This window comes from Sciurus vulgaris (genome assembly GCF_902686455.1).
Source record: "Sciurus vulgaris genome assembly, chromosome: 2".
Taxonomy (NCBI): Eukaryota; Metazoa; Chordata; class Mammalia; order Rodentia; family Sciuridae; genus Sciurus; species Sciurus vulgaris.
The window spans coordinates 78,502,368-78,520,843 of NC_136462.1; the positions used below are offsets into that span (position 1 = coordinate 78,502,368).

The 18,476-nt window shown below is 42.0% G+C and overlaps 1 gene segment (V, D, J or C); it reads right to left on the reverse strand.

Moving 5' to 3' along the window:
• LOC306654819 (T cell receptor alpha chain MC.7.G5-like) overlaps positions 1–18,476 on the reverse strand; it is a 517,362-nt gene that overhangs the window by 15,976 nt on the left and 482,910 nt on the right. Inside the window, exon 3 of the C gene segment in view lies at positions 5,108–5,159.

An 18,476-nucleotide genomic window follows, 5' to 3' on the forward strand; every position in this document is an offset into this window, starting at 1 on the left:
CTCATTTCTACGTAAACCCTGGCAAAGAGCTTGTGACATCCCGTAACAGAAAGCAAAGGGCTTTGAAATCATACAGGTAGATCCAGGCTTGAATTTAACCCTTTCTACCCAATAGCCATGGAATCTTGCACAACAACTTCTCTGAGCCACCTCACTTTCTTCTTTTGTAAGATAAGATATTGCCTCCTACCTCATGGAGTTGTTTGAAGAGAAATAATACTGTATATCATGCATCTAGCCTTATACCTACATGCCGTATGCAGTTTTGAATGTTTCAACCTCTTCTTCTACTAGAGGAGTCTGAAGTACACAGAGGGGAATGACTTGTTCAGTATCACATAGTCCATTAGGGCCAAATCTGACTGCACCAAGAAACCCTGGGATCCTGTCTCTTGCACTTCATTGACTCTTCTTGGACAGTGTTCAGTGAAGGGGATGCTTCGTCTCTGGAGTGAATACGGTCTGGCTTATTTGGGACATGGATAAAAAGACCTTGAGTCTCCTCCCTGAGTGCTCCTTGGAATCAGTGGCAGTGGAAGTAGAAAGGGTGTATTAGATTGTGGTCATGCAATTTTCTGCTCTCTTAGTTTCTTTCCTCTATTGGGCTCCATTTAGCTCAATACTAGCGTTAAAAACTCTAATGTTAGACAGATCTTCTGTCAGCCCCAAATCTCAAATGGTTGCTAAATTCTACCCCAAAGGAAATATGCTCATACAGTCATTGAAGGCTTTCACTAATTTATCTTGGGGTCACAATTCTTAATGCTTCAGCACTAGATTACAGTTAATTAAAAATAAGGCATAAGGACAAAAGTGACATACCCTGTTCTGTTTACTGTTAGCAGAACACATTTTACGGTTACTTTGGAATCTCATACTTACACAGTTCTACTTTTAGCAGGGTGCCTGTCCCAAAGGTGAGTTTGTTTATTCCTCCTATGAGTCCCACAGTATAGAATGCCTCACAATAAACTCCCTTCTGCCATTGCACCCTTTCTCCTGGTTTACCCTAACCAGTTAGAAAATACTCAAGATTTGACACAGCCAGGTGCATTGGTACACTTCTGTAATCCCAGTGGCTTGGGAGGCTGAGGCAGGAGGATTGCAAGTTCAAAGACAGCCTCAGCAATTTAGTGAGGCCCTAAGCAACTTAGTGAGACCCTGTCTCTAAATAAAATATAGAAAAAGGGCTGGGGATGTGGCTCAGTGGTTAAGCACCCCTGGGTTCAATCTTCGGTACCAAAACAAAACAAAATAAAATAAAGATTTAACATAGCTATTTGACTTATTCATATGAAAAAAGTTTCTTCCTGAGCACAAATGGGATAAATTCATAGACTATTAGTGCTGTGGAGCCAAAGGTCATTCAAGCCCACTTCCCCTTTTATAGATGAGAAATACAAGACTCAGAGGCAAGAGATATACTCTAAATGACATTGCCAGTTGGTAGCATAGACTAAAATGTAAAGCTATTTGATTCTCAATCTAGTGTTTTACTCTTATCACCACAGGCTTGAATGTCCTGTGTCATTTATTTTATTCTCTTCTTCCCTTTGGTCTGAAAACTTGATTTCTTTAGCTGTTTTATTTGAATTAAACAAGAATTTATCAAGCACCTTACTTTGTAGAGGTACCATATGAGATACTTCCTGGGACTTAAAAGAGCCTTTGCTCTCAAGGCTTTTGCTTTTAATAGCTGGATATCCTTAGGAAATAAAAGAATTCTGGAGCTATATATGTTGCAGATTGTCTAAGGTTACACAGCTAAATCTGGGATACAGAGGGTAATACGAATGTGAAGATGCCTGAGGGAGAAACCACAGACTAGGCTTTCCGCAGGAAGTTGGTTATTTCTGGAGAAATTATGTTTATCCTAATCGTTTAGGACGTTACACTGCTCTGCATTACAACCTAGTGAATTAGTTCTGTGGTTATTTTCAGCTCTTCTGTTATTTTCATGTTTAAATGGAAAGTTCAACCTCCAATTCATAGGTTAACTGATAAAACAAGGATGACGCAATCCATGGGGATGAAACACAGAAAGTTCATGGAGAAACCTTAAACCAGACAAGGGGGAAACAGGTGCAGAGATGGGCCAGCATTTACCTGGAAAGACTAGAAGCGTAGTTCCCTTTCCATATGTGAGTTTGTTGAATCCTGATGCCACACTATAGCAAAACCCCATACAAAAATAGCCCACAGTGTCGGGGATTTCAACCTGTGAACTATTTAGGGAAGGGGAAAGAAAATCCGGAGTCATTTAGGGAGAATCCATGATGTACCAAGAAGGTTAACAATTTACATAGATGACATTATCTCATTTGGGCCACAACTGGGCCATGAGCTTAGATATTATTATCCTTCTTTTAAAAATTATGAACAGGCGACCTGAGACTAAGCAGGCTGGGCCAGCACCAATAAGAAGGCACAAATATCCCATATCCTCAAAACATTTTAGCACAGGACACATGAGGAGCTACGAGAGACAATCCTGCTCCTTTTTCCCTCTAGAGCAGGACTACAGTTGTACTGGGGTTGGTTCTTTTTTAGAACCAAACACCAGAACTGTAGTAACAGGGACCCAAGTACATCTGCTCGTCCTTCATCACACGACCAGTTCTTGAGACAGGAAGACATTTTACCCTCAATCTTTTGGTTATTCCACTGGTGCCTTACTTACTAGGCATGACCAGCAGTCTAGTCCCATTCCCGAAGGTCCACTTAACACCTCCATCCTGCCCACAGTGTTTCTAACCCAGACAAAAACACCCATGAGCCCACATATCCTTCTCATACCTGAGACCTGCATATGTGGCCCTCTCACCTACAAAGGGGGCTCTGTTTTAACTTTCTTTTTACATTCCACAGAACACAAGGGCAATTTGACTCAAATTTGGGGCATTTATTGTGCAACACTTAAAATGACGTCTCTTCCTATCCACACCTCATAGTCTATCACCATCACATTCATGATTTTCAACTCTATTTATCTAACAGATGTATCTAGTCTTTTTTTTGTTTTGTTTTCATTTCCATGACAGTTATCAATTTTTAAATTCCTGCCACACTGTCTCCCCTAATTTTACCTTCAATCAATCTGAAACTTCATGGACAAATGTCCAGATCATTATGCGTGGCAGCTTCTTTCTCCCTCAGTCAACTTGTTTGGGAAAACCAGTGACTCAAAGGTAGCCTGATTACTTACAGGAGTTCTGTTCTGCACTCAAAGCTGAATGACCTTTTGATTACATCACACCCATTCTACTTCCACTTTGGTGAAAAACAGCACATCTTTTCTCTTTGGTTGTTATGCCTCGCAAATCTGTTTTCCATTGGCCTCACAGGCAGTTTCTTAGCTTTATTTTCTATTAAGAAGGAAAACAGCTTAGATGGAACAGTACTATTAGAAAGGGATGGATGAGGGATCCTTACATAGTCTCTTTATGTAAATCTCCTGAAAATGACCCAGGAAAGGAAAGGCCTGTTATATTCCATTATATGCTCCAAATGTCACCATCTGAGTGAAGACAACATGAGGAAGAGGAAATGCTTAGGAAATTGGACTCACTTGTGGTGACTTGGAGCTGTGTCCCAGTTCCAAAGGTGAGTTTCTGGTAACCCCCAGAATTCACACTGTAACACAGGTCTTTACAGAATGGCTTCCTTTCCCCTGCCATTTTCATTTGGGTAGCCTTCAAGTCACTATGCATCTGTGGACAACAGTGCTTTCTACCAATGCCCATCGTAGCAGATTCACATGAAAACAGCCAATCTACTCAGAACCCACACAGTCCCTTCATGTTAAAAGAATTCTACTATTCAACCCAGCAGTGTTTGTTCTATAGACAAATAATATTTAACATGTATTTAAAAATTTGCAGATCATTTTCATATACATTCAATTATTTTATCTTAAAATGACTTAAGAGGTACTATTAAATATTCTCCCTTTACAGATAAAGAAACCGTAGTTCTAATAGGCTAATCAAGCCAGGGTGAGCAGATCTAGAAGTGGACAGCCCAACTTTCTGTCTTTTTCTTTAGGATCAACTCTCTGGGTTGTTTCAGTGCATTATTTTTGGTTCATCTACACAACTTTTTCTCTTTTTTTCCCCCCTCCACAGCTAGCTCTTTTTATCCTTTATGCCATTATTTAAACGTTTCTTTCTGCATAGAAATGCACTTAAGTCTGCACAAACCATTAATTTTTTGACATGTGGGCCTTACAAATACTGCAGTAAGTTCAGTGGGCCTCAGTAGCCACATTAAGCCTCTTACTTTAGTGACATATTACATACTTACTAGGTTTTACTGATAATCTTGTCCCACTCCCAAAGATGAATGTGTTATAAATCATAGCTCTGTACTGCCTCACGAAAATGCCCATGCTACCTTGATAATAGACTAATGTGATTAGCATGTATCTGTCCTCCCTTGTAGGAGCTCTGACTGGGATTCCCCTTTTTGATTTCTGGAATAAAGGCTAAGCCATGGAATTAAGCTCATGAAAGCCTCTTTTCAGGGCACAAGAGCAGTGGTACAATAGATGTGGCAGAAAGCCTGAGAAGAGTCCAAGTGATATTCTCTAGACAACTCTGAAACTTATTCCTTTCAAAAAGATTTGCAAAATGTCACTAAGTAATCTTGTTTTACTAGCCAAAGGATATCAGGTCTGATCTCCATATATATATATTATTATTATTATTATTTTTAACCTTGGAATCCACACTGTACATAATCTCATTTTACTGGTGTTAAGCAAACTGCATTTGACAGTTCACTTAGATATATCCAACAAAGGTTGCTACTTGTCTCAATAACTAATTAAATTCAGAATTCATGGCCATACTCACTAAGATCCACCTTTAGGTAATCTTTTTTTTATCACTTTATTTAAATATTTTTGTGAGCATATAGTGGGACATGGGAGAAGGTTGGAGTATTCGAAATGGGAGACAGCACCCTTTTTTCATTTTGTTTTAATGGCTTTCCTTATTAAACTCTAATAGTCCTTGACTTAAAGGATAAGGAGACATTAAGTCACCTATGCAATATAAGATTACAGGGTAAGTACAGGCATTATGTTTAATAGTTACTAGGTACTTACTGGGTCTCACTAATAAGGTGGTTCCCTTTCCAAAGGTCCATGCACCTCCTGCCTGGTAGGCACAGTGAAATAAGGCCCTGCAAATACTTCACCTGCCTGCTCACTCAAACCCTGTTTGTATACAGTTCTAAACAATGGAAACTCATATTTTGCCCTTGCCTTTTGGCCAAGATCTCAGTGAGATTTCAGCATTTGACAAATGCTCTGTAATTTCATTTCAACTGGGGGACAGTTGGTGCCTGGTCCTTTGTTCACTCAGTAACTATTCACTTAATACTACAGGAGGCACTGAGGAGACAGTGAGAGCCACTCACTGTCCCTGTCCTCATGGCTCACAGTCTAGGAGGAGGAAAATAATAGACAATGCATAGAAAATAAGATGTCAAATGACAAAAGTGGGTGAATTTAAATTGAGCTGGGTAACAGGATAGAGGGTAAATAGGTGGTGGCAGCTGTGTTTGATGGCTTGTTGGATTGGCTGGGCAGGAGGCCCTCTCTAAGGAGGTGATGTCTGAAGTGAAGTCCAGACATGGAGAATTTAGTCATCACCCTCATTTCCAGATAAGCAAATTGAGGGCTGAAAGATGAAAGCCTGGCTCTAAATCACACAGTGTCTCAACCACAGACACTTAGATCATGCCTCTCCTGGCTCAGAACTGGATATAAATATAACCATGTACATTCTTTCTTAGATAAGATGAAGACAGGCAGATATTCTTCCAAAGTGACTTTGGGATTTTATCTGGGCAACTGGAAGATGTGGCTTTGGCCACAGCGGGAGGAGGACAAATAGAAGAGAAGGTGGCATCTCTGATGGAGCTTGCCACTGAGCTAAGGAGGTATCTTCCACTCTGCTTCCCTATTGAGCTTACAGACAAGGCAAACTTACCTGGCAGAATAAGCTCTTCTTGTTGGGGAAGGCACGGAGACTGCTCCCCATAAAATCTGAACAAATGGAGGGCATTTGGCAGTTCACTTAGATACCCAAAAAAGGGTTCCACTTGTCTCAACAACTAATTGAATTCAGAATTCATGGCAATACTCACTAAGATCCACCTTTAAGATTGTCCCCCTTCCAAAAATCAGCTTCTGGGTGCCCAAAGATGCCATGGTGATCTGTATCACCACAAAAACCAAAGGGTGCCTTATTTTTGAGTACAAGAATTCTCATAAGATTCTTTTGCTTGGTTGAGATCTAACCCAAAGCTAAGCATATATTTAGGAAAACTCAAGAAAAATATTAAAATTCACCTACTCTTTGCAAAGGTAGGAAACCTCAGCAATAATTTTCTGCACTTTCTCAATTTCACACATTTGTCTCATAAGTGATCTCAGGATTCCAAAGATTTTCAGGAATGGTTTTGGTCACCAGTGCTCATGTTTTTTTTCCTCATAACTAGAGAGATCCATCTTATTTCCACATTGAACCCTTTCTCTGCCATAGCCTAAGCCCATTAAACTTGATCGCCTTTAAGCTTACTCCCCAGTAGAATTTTTCATAAAATCTAACTCTTAAAAATCATGAGTCTGATTACCCACACCTCTCTAGGAGATTCCACATACACTATCTCATGTGAGTTTCAGGATTCCTTTAGGCAGGGCTGGAATCATAAGCTCCATGTTATAGATGAACCAAGGCTTAGAGGACTTGAGCCATCTTCTCATGGCAACCCAGTGAGGCACTGAGCTGGGTCTACACTGTCTTTGGCTACTGGTTGAATATCTTAATTCATTTTGTGCACATTCCTGTACTCATCCTATCAGCTTGCCTTTTAAGTATCTCTCCCTTCTTTTTCCCTCTCCCAATAAAAGAGATACTATAATAATAATAAAAAACTCTCCCTCCCCCTCCAAAAAACAAAAACCCTTAACCCTCCAGCTCACTTCTTTTTCAGAGTAGAGGCTTTTTAATCCTCACACATTTTCTGTGAGCCAGGAGATAAGGGTCACCAATATTTCAGTTACATTAATTGGGAAAAAATGAGAGCTGGAGGAGATGAATCAGAATGATGGTCATAGAGGCTACAGCCTGGTGCAGACAGCAATATATTGAACCCTAGAAAACACGGGTCCTTGCCCTGCTATTGTGACCATGTTCAAATCACTCACCTACTTTAAAGAGAATTACCCTCTTCTGCCTTCCTTTACCCCTTTGAACAATCAGATAAAGATGTGAAGAAATAAGGTATGTGCCTTTATTGTTTTCCTTAAGAAAACAGACTTTAGAAAACATCCTCTATCCGTATGGAATTCATAATGCAAGCATACACACATGGTTATGCATAAGAGCAACACCAAACATTTTAAAGATAAGTTTAAGATAGATTAATTTGGGTCGACACATCTCACTCAATTTAAAATTGATGACTAGGTTTCTGTTTCAATGTTGGAAACAGAATTGGGGTTCAAGCCCCAGTACTCACTTGGCTTAACTAGCACTACGGTTCCTCTTCCAAAAGTTAGCTTGTTCCCTGCAGCATTGGTTACACAGTGATCTGAGGCCCAGCAAAAACATAGTGACCAGGGAAACCATACTTGGTAGATACTGGACATTATCTATAGCCTTGAAAAAGTGGAGGGGTCACAATGCTCAGGGCAATCCTATTGTCTTGCACTGGATCCACTTTATTGAGCTGAAACACTTGCAAATGGGCAAATATTTGGGTCTAATGCATTCATGTATTTGTTTACCGCTCTGCTTTGGCCATTTGAACTTGGCTCTGTGACTGAATAATAGCTCTCAACCATAACCTAATATAGGGGCCATCTGGCTATTTTTAACCCTCAAAGAACCCGAGAACAGGAAGCCATATAAACGCTAAAACCTTCAGGGTCAGACTGTTCATATATTTAGAATGGAAATACTGAATGAATACATTCATACACACACAGGCACTTGCTAACAGGGTTTCTCCATTCAATTTCGTGCCCAGGGAATACCCCAAAGAAAGAAAGAAAGAAAGGATACTGCTTAAGTCCTGGGTCTGCCCAGGACCTCCCAGCTGCTCCGCCTACTATGCACTGTGGACCAGCTTTACTTTCTTTGGTCAATGTTTCAGACTCAGATTCCCTCTAGCTAGCCAAGAGTCCCTCCACTGGTGAGCCTAGTGCTAAGGAAGGGGATGGGCAGGCTTCTTGGGTAAAGTTTACTGAGAACCATGGGCAGATCATTCTCAATAAGAAACGAGTACAGAGGATGATGGAGCTCACACAGGGGAGAGGACCAAGATTCTCAGAGCCAAAGATAAATATGAAAACCTGTTCTTCAGTTTGGCTTGGCCATTCTGGGTTGAGGGGCATATCCTTTCTCAAATTGGGCTTGGACCAGAACAGGTGTTTTGGGATGCCTCACATCTTCTGGGGGCACTGTCCTTCTCCTTTGCCTTTGGTGGGGATCACCACACCCTCCTCTCTGATTCTTGGGCTCCTCAAAGGGTCTCTAGGTACTCTTGGCATTCTCTCTGCTTCCTCATCCCAGGCTACCTAGGAAGGGGGATCATCTGGGAGAGGTAACATGCATATTCTCTTGGTTTTAAGATTAAAGAAATTAATTTATCGTCCTTTAAAGTTTTTTTCACAGTAATATTTGCCTGGAGTAGAAAAGAACCCACTTACCAGGCCTGATGGTCAGCTGAGTTCCTCTTCCAAAGTATAGCTTTCCTAGGACTGAGCCTCTATCGACACAGTGTTGGCCCTCTTTACATGAACCTGGTCCTAATGCTCCTCATCCTTGCTCTCCCTTTCTCTGGGGTATAGGGTTGAAATTCACCTTCACTCTCTTTTAGTAGCTTTGTCTTTTTCTTGGGCAGCCAGCAGACTAAGCTGGGCAGTCAGTCCTCAGAGGCTATATCTCAAGGGACAAATGATCTGTCGTAACAATAGTCTTTCTGCCTTCAGAGTCCTCTCCCATCAGAAAGCAATTACACATCCTTTTCAGAGTGCTTAAATTGGAAGGAACTTCGCTCCCCTGCACTATTTCCTGTATAAAAGGCTGCTCACTTACTTGGATTGGCATTATGTTTGGATCTCTTTCCAAATCTGAACTTGTGAAAACTTTGATAGGCCAGATCTGTCCTATGCAAAATCACCCCATTTCCCTTATTCAACCTCTGGTCCTCCCTCCAGGGATTCCCTTTATTTCTCTCTCTCTCTCTCTCTCTCTCTGTCTTTTTTTTTCCCTTTTGTTCTCTGATTTTTTTTTTTTTTAATCTCCCCATTTATAGCATGGGAAAATCATTCTCCATTATCTTATAGGTGTAAAAATCTCTATAGGCTTTAATGCATGACTAATTTGATGGCTGTCTTCACTTATCAAAAGTATACAAGAAGAAGAAACAGATCTGAGCTCACTTTTCATCCTCTGGGCTTGAGACATGGGCTCTTAGTACCTAGATTTGAAAGGGAGGTGATTCAGTTCAATATCTAAGATGCCATAGGCACTCTTTCCACAGCATCCTAATGGTTGGCTCTAAGGATCCAGGAAAACATCTCCAAGAAGAGTTCATACTTCACAAAGCACCTTTCACAGCAAGGCAGTTCTACTTGTTCAAAAAGTCTTTATGGGAAGCTGGGGCACATCCTTTACCAGCTGGTTTTGATTCTTCCTTCTGTACTAAACCTTTCCCTCACCTGCATAGAAGTTCTTCAAATATTGGAGAAGAGTACCTCTTTTCTTACTATAGCCCAGTGAGATTCTTTCTCACTGTTTTTAGAGATCTCAGATAATTTCAGATAGCTTTCTCAGTTTTTATCTGACTGTGAAGAGTGCCCTCAACGAATGTGCCCTTGTGAAGGCCCCACTTAGGACAGCCTCTCTGGGGAGGAGGAGGAGGTGAGGGAGACAAGTGAGGCAGAAAGGTTGTAGTTCTAACACGAGCTGGGAAGTGTCTGGAATTTAGTTATCACTGATTGTGCTTCCTAGGTGAGATTGCTCTTAAATGTACCCATCGTCTTGACTAAAAGTATTCTGGTCTTTTCCTTCTTACTTACTTGCTCTTACAGTTACTGCAGTTCCTGCTCCAAAGCTGAGCCTGTAGTTATCAGAACCACAGTGCCTGGTATTCCTACACAAACCTCAGGACCCTGGTTAAGAGAGTGGGCTGGGGGACAGGCAGGCCTGCCTCTTGGGCTAGCTCTGTCCCTCACATTCAGTGAGCCCTTGGGCAACTATTACAACCCCTTTGTCTTAAATGTTCACAGAGTTTCCTCATCTTTGTAAATGGGGATGATAATAATATCTATTCCACAGGGCAGTTTGAAGGGTTAAATGAGGTATGGTATGAGAGGCATTAATGCTGTGCTTTAATGCACATAGCAACTGTTCAATAATGTAAGTTATAAGATTATCACCAGGGTCACTTAATTATTTTCATCTTTTAAAGAACACATATGATTTTAATTTGTCATATCTCCTTTCTAAAAGCCTGGATATGCAAACATTCTTTTGTCAACTAGTTAAAGTAGTAACAGTTAAACTGGGGAAATTTCCTTACATAGGATAACATTTCAAGAGCATAGCTGCCAGTTTCAGAATGTTTCTGGAATCCTAGGATTTGTTTACTGCATTCTAGGTATGTTCAAGAGACATAGGAGTGATAAAATGTTATGGGTAAGGACCAGAACCTAAAATAAAAGAACTTGAAAAAAATACAGACCAATGAGAGGAATTTAGTATAATGGGTTGGTGAGTTTTCCTTGCAGACAACTATCACTTACTTGGCTTTACACTGAGCTTGGTCCCAGATCCGAAGTAAAATCTGTTATAGTTGTACACTGTGTTCAACGTCATTACAAAAAGTTCCCTGGAACTTCGTAAAAGGGAGGTGCATTATCCAGAGGTGACTAACCCAGTTATGTGAAGACAAACCCAGGCTTACCAGTCCTTTGCTATTCCCTAGAAAATTCGAGTACTAAGTTGAGGAATGAGCTGAGGAGACATATTCATTATCAGAGACAGGCAAGATAAGGGCAACTGATTTTCTTCAGTGGTTTTATCGATTTCTTTTCTTTAGTTTTCTGCTTGGGTTCTTTCTTGTGTCCTCTGTGCTCCATGCACATGATATCTGAAACAAGGACACTGCAAGGAAATGCTCTTTACTTTTTTCTCTTCCTACTTATAAATGAAAATTCCCCCCGATGGACTAGCCTGTGAAGAATATCCTCATTTTGCCTTTAGTTTCAGGGCTACCTGGAAGCTTCTCTTTCAGACCCTGAACCTGGATCTAGGTTGTACTTGACAACTGAAACTGACCTTCCCTTAAAAACAATGGAGCCATGCAGGGGGATTCTGCAGGTATGATCTAATAAGATCACTATATCCTCTCTGTCAGAGTCTACATTACACAACCAAATGTATTTAACATCCATAGTGATAGTCCCCTTCCATCCCCCACAGTGAAACTCTGCATTTTGGCTTATTTTTGCTTCCTGCCTGCATATTCCCTTCAGGAAAAAAGAAAAAAGGAAATAAAGAAAAAAAGAGACTGCAGTGTTGGCTGTCATTTGCAAGTCTAGATGAAACATTATTTATGGGCAAAATATTTTGCTGACAATTTCAAGAGAAAGGAAACCTCAGTGCCAATAGTTAGACACCCACACAGTTTGGATTTAAACAGATCTCAAAAATGAACACAGTTATGAGAAATAAAATAGAGGTGACTTCAGTCTAAGCCAAGTAATTATAATACTTTTGCAGTTTTGGAGGGCAAGGGGCTCACTTGCTCTTACTTGTAGAAGTGATAAGCAATGTGTTGCTGGAATGTTTCACTGGAAGGGCACCAGAGAAATAGAGCCTCATTTAAATACCTTAAATAGACACCTTGTGTTTCAAGACTTATGTAGAAATAAGCTAGACTAAGTTGGAAATGTAGCTGGCCAACTAGGCTTGGTTTAAGATAGTTCTTGGTAAAGCTATCTTGCAGCATTTGGTCTGGGTCTAGTGCAAATATTATGAGAAACAGAACTCCCTTGATAGAATCTGCTCCCACTATCAAGCAAGTCTTCTAGGTTAAGATGGCCAATTCTCTGCTCATTTTCATGCACTTCTACCCAAGTTGAGCAAAGAGGCTTCTTTTCTTCTTCTTGATCTTTGATAAATAATTCTCTTCTCACTCTTCCCTTTCTAGTATCCATAGAGGGTGACCCTGCATCATTCTCAATCCCAGACCCATTAACTAATATATAGGCACAGTATACATTTATAGATGCTCAAGTTGATGCAAATAGTTTTTAATCATGGTGGCCTACCAGGTAAAACTGTCAGCTGGGTTCCAGATCCAAAGGTCAGTTGCCAGCCTGAACCAGAAGAAACACTGTGATATACCTCATAGCAAGAACCAGATCGAAGAGGGCAGGCTGGCAGAGCACAGAGTGAAGAACTGATAGTTCCTTTATGAATTTAGGAATCATTGTTAATCTAGGTTTGATCTGGAGTAACCAAGCCGGCTGTGTATAATCTCTAAAGGAGTCCTTCTTTGTTTTTTACAAACCCGTTTTTCTTTTAGAGGATCTATTCTTTCCATTTTCTGCTACAGAGTTGTAAGCTTCTAACATGTTTCTAAATATATGAATAGTAAATGCACTTTGATTTTAGGTGTCAATCAGTATTCAAATCTTTTCATCTAAGGAGACTTACAGAGTCTAGACAGGATATTTCCAATGTGGGTATCACTGGATTATGCTACCAGGGAACTGCCAAACTCTTGAGTCCTCCTTAGTCTGAGCCTATGGAATCTGAATGACATCGGTTTAGAGCTGGTATTGTCTAGTTAATTTGGCCACTAGTTTTATATCAACAAAATAATTTTATAATGATCAAATTATCTGAGAACTTGCTAATTTTCTTGCTAATGTTATCTATGTTGATTTATCTGCTAAAGGACTTTAAAACTGCAACAAAAATAAATTTTTAATATTTAATAAGGTAGTGAGGATGGTATAAAAGGGTCATGCCCAAAGATATCAGGATGTGCGTTGTCATATCTAGGAGAAAAAGTGGGATCCACTTCCAGCATGGAAGAGCCTTAGGGGGACTGTCAGCACTGGGTTTGTCCCCTGCTGGATTCCTGGTGTGAGTACTGAGGCTGGTGCAGAGCTGGTGCACACAATATTTGTCAAAAGAATCAGGTTTCAGAACAGACACAGGTTCGTCAAAGCAGAGACTTAAGGTCTAGTTCTGGCTCAGCAATCAACTGTCTGGGATGTGGGGATTACTGTGTTCCCTGGGCCCAGTTGCCTTATAAATGAAGATAGCCAGAAAGGATGATTTTAAAGATTTTCTCTGTTTGGTGAGGCCATGTTGTATGAATTTTTGTCCAAAAGTCTCAGAAACAGGAAGTGCCCCTCAGTACCCATGAGTAATATTTTTTCAGTGATTTTCAGACTTTGACAAGAGACTGATTGCACTTATTTTGGTCAATGATGATTATTTATAAGTTTTCTTCCATACATTTACATAATCTCAACCAAAGAGAATAGTGCCTTAGAGGGCTTATTAAGGAATTAGACATCTTGTCACTGATTACCGCACAAATCCAGGGCTATGATCCTAGCCAATATCCTAACTAATCAGTCATACATCTTTAGTCCCAACACACATACTCTGGGAGCAATTCCCAGAGACATCCCTACACAGCTCATTTTGCATGAGGATGCCAGATCCTAGCCAGGAAGACATTTGGCCTCCTGTGTGACAATCATTCTCTCTCTCCAAGCATTCTTCATATAGTGTATAATTGGGTCTAAATCAGCCCTTAATCCACAGACATTGCCTAATCCAGGGATACAATTTTATACTTACTGGGCTTCACAGATAACTTGGTTCCCTGTCCGAAGATAAGCTTTCCTCCCTGGTCATAATTCACACTGTGTTACATATCCTGTCAGAAACACACCCAATCTGCCTGAACACATTTCTAATCCTCTACCCCCAAATCCAAAGCCGATTGCTCCCACACCACAGCATGAATCATGGCTGTTCTGCCTATTGTAGCTTTTTTCTTGTGTGGGGAATAAGGGTATTCACACGGGGGACTGATGGAGAATAATGAGAATTCCTATTTTCCAAAAATGTTTCTATTTAACACACACTGATCTCTCATTTTTGCCTAATTACTCTGGAGATTGTAGTTTAGAGAAATGGCTTTTGTTCAAATGGGTTTCTTGTAGGCTCAGCAAGAAACACTTGGCATGCAGGGGTTAAAATTAAGGACAGGTGAGTCCCCAGGGAATCAGGCTTACCTGGGGTGACCACGACCTGGGTCCCCACTCCAAAATGCAATTTCCCCCAGCCTTCTGTTGTCACACCGTGACAAACACCTCTACAAAATGGCTTCCCCAGAGAAGACAGCTGCTAAATGAAGACAAACTGCTCATGGGAAAACAATCTTGCTACAAAATGAGGTAACTGCATGATATGAGATACAAGCTTCCCCTCTTCTCTCTTAATTTCTCTTCTGTTCAGACACCAAGGGTGAGGTGTGCCCAGAGACACACTTCCTGGGCAGCAGAACCAGGGAGCAGGGTGGCTGGGTTAATGAAGCCTGGTGCAGGCTCACAACTCAGGAGGATAGAACCCACCCATCTAGAAGGCTGCCTGGTGCTCAGCCCAGTGCATAGCACCACTGAATCTCAAACCACAGCTCATTATTACTCTCACCCTCTCATTTAAATCACCTGGTATTTTGGATTCACAAATCCGATGGAAAACCTATTTCAGGATCCTTGGTCTCTGTTCCTATTAATTCCTGGCCTCTATCTGCCTTGGTTTTCAGTCTGTCCAGTGGGAATGACCATGTTGGAGTCTCCTGCTGAGGAAGACCTGGCCACCAGGCATCAGGTGGTTTTACTTATTGGAAGTCTGGCCCAGTAGGTGGACTCTGAAGCCTGGCTTGTGAGTGGGGTCCTGGTGGGTGTGTTCTGCTCCACCACACCTCCCAGAGAGGTGACAAGATATCAGTCCTTGGTCTGCCCATCCCTTTAAGGCCCTTTTGACCCAAGGGGGTCCCCTGGAAAAGAGGTAGGTCTTCAACTTGGAAATAGTATTCAAATTATATGCCACTTACTTGGCTTGACAAGCAGACTTGTCCCTTTCCCAAAGATAAAGGAGAAGCCTTGTCCTACCACAGTGATTAACTCGGCATCAAAAACCTGCCAGCTCAGCTTCCCACTATACAAAGCCCTCCTGAGAAGGGAAACTCTAGTGCATTTCCTCTAGTGTTATTCACACAGGCCTGTGATTTTCGTCCCTGTGTAAGCAAACCCTTCCACTTCTATTGTCCTCCTGGGCTCTGTCCCTCACTCCCCTTCTACCTTCCTTTCCATTACTGCTCCCGAGGTCACAGTGGATCTCTACCCTCAAGCCCTTCCAGTTTACCCCCATGCTGAGCAGCGGACTCGTTTCCTCTCCCCACTTAACTGTACTTACAGGGCAGAATGGACAATTTGGTTCCAGGACCGAAGATGAATTTTTGGCCATAGTTATCCCCACAGTGCTTCTGGGCTCAGCAAAAACCCACTAGAGCTTCTTCCTCAGGTGCCAGGACATCGGAACACTACAAATGACCCAGGACCCAGAACCTGTATTTTTGGATTTAGGGTGAAAAAGACAGCCCATTTGTCTTGTCCTATCCTGAGAACAAAGGGAATTTGAGAATCAAGCAAGCAAAGGTTCCAAAACTTAACCTAACCACCCCCACTCCAGTGTCCCCAGGGCTGCAGCTCTGCATTAATGAGGCGGAATCTTTTCAGGGAGAGAAGCTCCAGGGGCTGGAAGAGGCTTAAAGAGGTTCTCTCATTTCTCCTCCTGCCTTAAGGCAGGGCTGCACTTCACTCACCCCTGATAGGAGGGTGTCTATCTCCTTTCAGAAACCCTCTAGAGAAAGTGCTCTGGCAACGGCTCCTGACAGCTCATTTTCACTGTTCAGAAACCTATTAGGAAGGTTTTTAACCACCAACCTCCTTCCTGCAGTATCAGCCACGTCCTGTGGGCTGAATCCTGGTGGAGCTGAGAACAGAGCCTCTTTACCTTCTAACACTTCCTTTCCCAGATGAGGAATGTGACTACTGATCCATCCTCTTTTCTTTGAAATCACCTGTCCCCCAGTTGTCTCCACAGACTTCCCTGATCCTCCATCTCTGGGTTTGAGGGTTTCATTTAGTGACTAGTTTCAGGAGCCTTATTTCTCGTGAGCTTCACTACCCAGCAGAGTAGAAGGACAATATTGGGACTGAGTGCCTTTTCATCTTCTGTCACTGTCTTTCTCTTGGGAAGGGGCCCAGGACACCTTAAAGGAAGCTGGGGTCAGTTTTGTGACAGGGCAGTGCACCCCCTTCCCTGTGGTTTGTGAACCAGGCCCTTGGCTCTGGGGGATTGTGCATGGCCTCCAGAGCCCCAGTCCTGCAGCTCTCTGCAGAAGCCTCTCCCTTGCCTCTGACACTGGGATGGTTTTGTGTTTAAATTAGTCAGGATTCTCTCTATTTCCACTTTCAAATCCCAGGCGAAGAGTTTCACAGAACAGGCTGACATTCTCCACCCGCCCTCCTATTCCAGCTCGGCTCCTGATGCATGACAGAGCCTTGACAGGAGAGCCCAAGGGGCGAAGCAAAGCTCTACTGTGCATTGGAAATGCTGTTTATCATTATTATTAATAGCTGGGGCTTAATGGACTCTTCCTATGTTCTGCGCCCTATGCTAAATATTTTAGCTTACATTATTTCATTTGATTCTTATAATAATTCAACAAGGTAGCTATATTTTTATCTTTATGTATGGATTGGGAGAGATACTCAGAGAGGTTGAAGAACTTGCCCAAGTTCACACAGCTGATTAAGTAATGGAGCAAGGACATGAATTCAGGCTTTTCTGTCTCCAGAGTTCATACTATACCTCAGAATCCATAAGAACTTGGGCTCAATATGTCCAGAGAGGACACATGGGAACCGGAGGTACTGCAGAAGTCAACTCAGTGCTGAACCTCACATACTATCATAATTTTTTTCTTTTGCAGTTTCTGGGGATCAAACTCATATGGTAGCTACTTTATTCTTATTCCAGATGTGCAGAGTTCCAGTGGTTCTTTTCAAACAGATTTAAATTGCAGCAGGGGTATCAAAGTTAGATGTGAGAAAATACCTGCTGGCAGCTAGGGCTTGCTAAATTTTGGAATTGATTACAGAAGCTGAGAAATTTCCTGCTTGTGACCATCAGACAGAGGCAGAGAACAGCCCATATGGCTAGGGAACCTGCTGGGAATCCTGCCAGGGGTGATGGGGCACCGGTTCCCTGGAGGTCCCTCCTGACATCCTCACTGACTCAATTATTGTTTGTATCTCTATTTCTTTCAAAGGTTGTACATGCTCCTGAGAACCCCTCTCTGTAAGCTAGTGTGAGCATGTGCACACGCAGGCACTCACATCTCATTTTAAACCAGGGAAGAGAACAAGCTCTCTTTGGCCTGGGGAAAGAACATTAATAAAGAGCCCAAGCAGATGCACAGGATTAAAGTATTTTTCAAACTAATGATTTGATTGATTGCCCCTAAAGGCCCAGGCAAAGAAGAACACAACTTACTTGGCTTCACAGTGAGCGTGGTCCCATCCCCAAAGGTTAATTTGCCTGTATTGGTGTTACACAGTGTTCAGTGCTATTGCAATAACCTTGACTGGGGCCTCTAGGAAGACAGGTGGAGGTGGGGAGGCAAGCCGCAAAACAAAACCTGAAATGACTGCCCATGGCCAAAACAATCTCCTTGTAATTAGGTTAGAACATGGGAGGAATACTAATACCTAGCAACTTCCCATCCTGGTTCTATTTGCTGTAATTTTCCTTGAAAGAACCGGCCTCGGCAGAAGCACCTCCTGGGAAATTCACAAAGTGGCTTCTGCTCTGTCTCTGGGGATCCCGACTCCTTTGTAATTCCTGTGGGCCTGAGTCTATTTTCATCCACTTTCTGCCTTTTTCCTCTTCTTTCCCTGGACTTTCCTCCTCGTGGAGGGTCACCTATTTTCTCAGGGAGCGACTGCATGATGTTAAAAGCCTAAGGACAATGTCCCAGGGAAAATGTGCATTAACAATCTTGTTTTCCAATGGGTATCAGGAACCACCCAACACAAACGAAGCAAAGAAAACACCACCTGTGTTTTGACAGCTTCTACGTGATGGAAGACAGGCTTCTTGGAAAAAATAAATTAGCCAGAAAAAGGAACTTACTTGGTGTGACTGAGAGTTTGGTGCCCTTCCCGAAAATGAGTCGGTAGCTCCCAACCCCAGAGTATCCACAGAGTTTCCTTTCTTTGCAAAAACCCCACAGATGCTGAGGAAACCAGACCAACTCACAGCCTCACAGCCCAGGAGCAGCTCTGACAATAACTC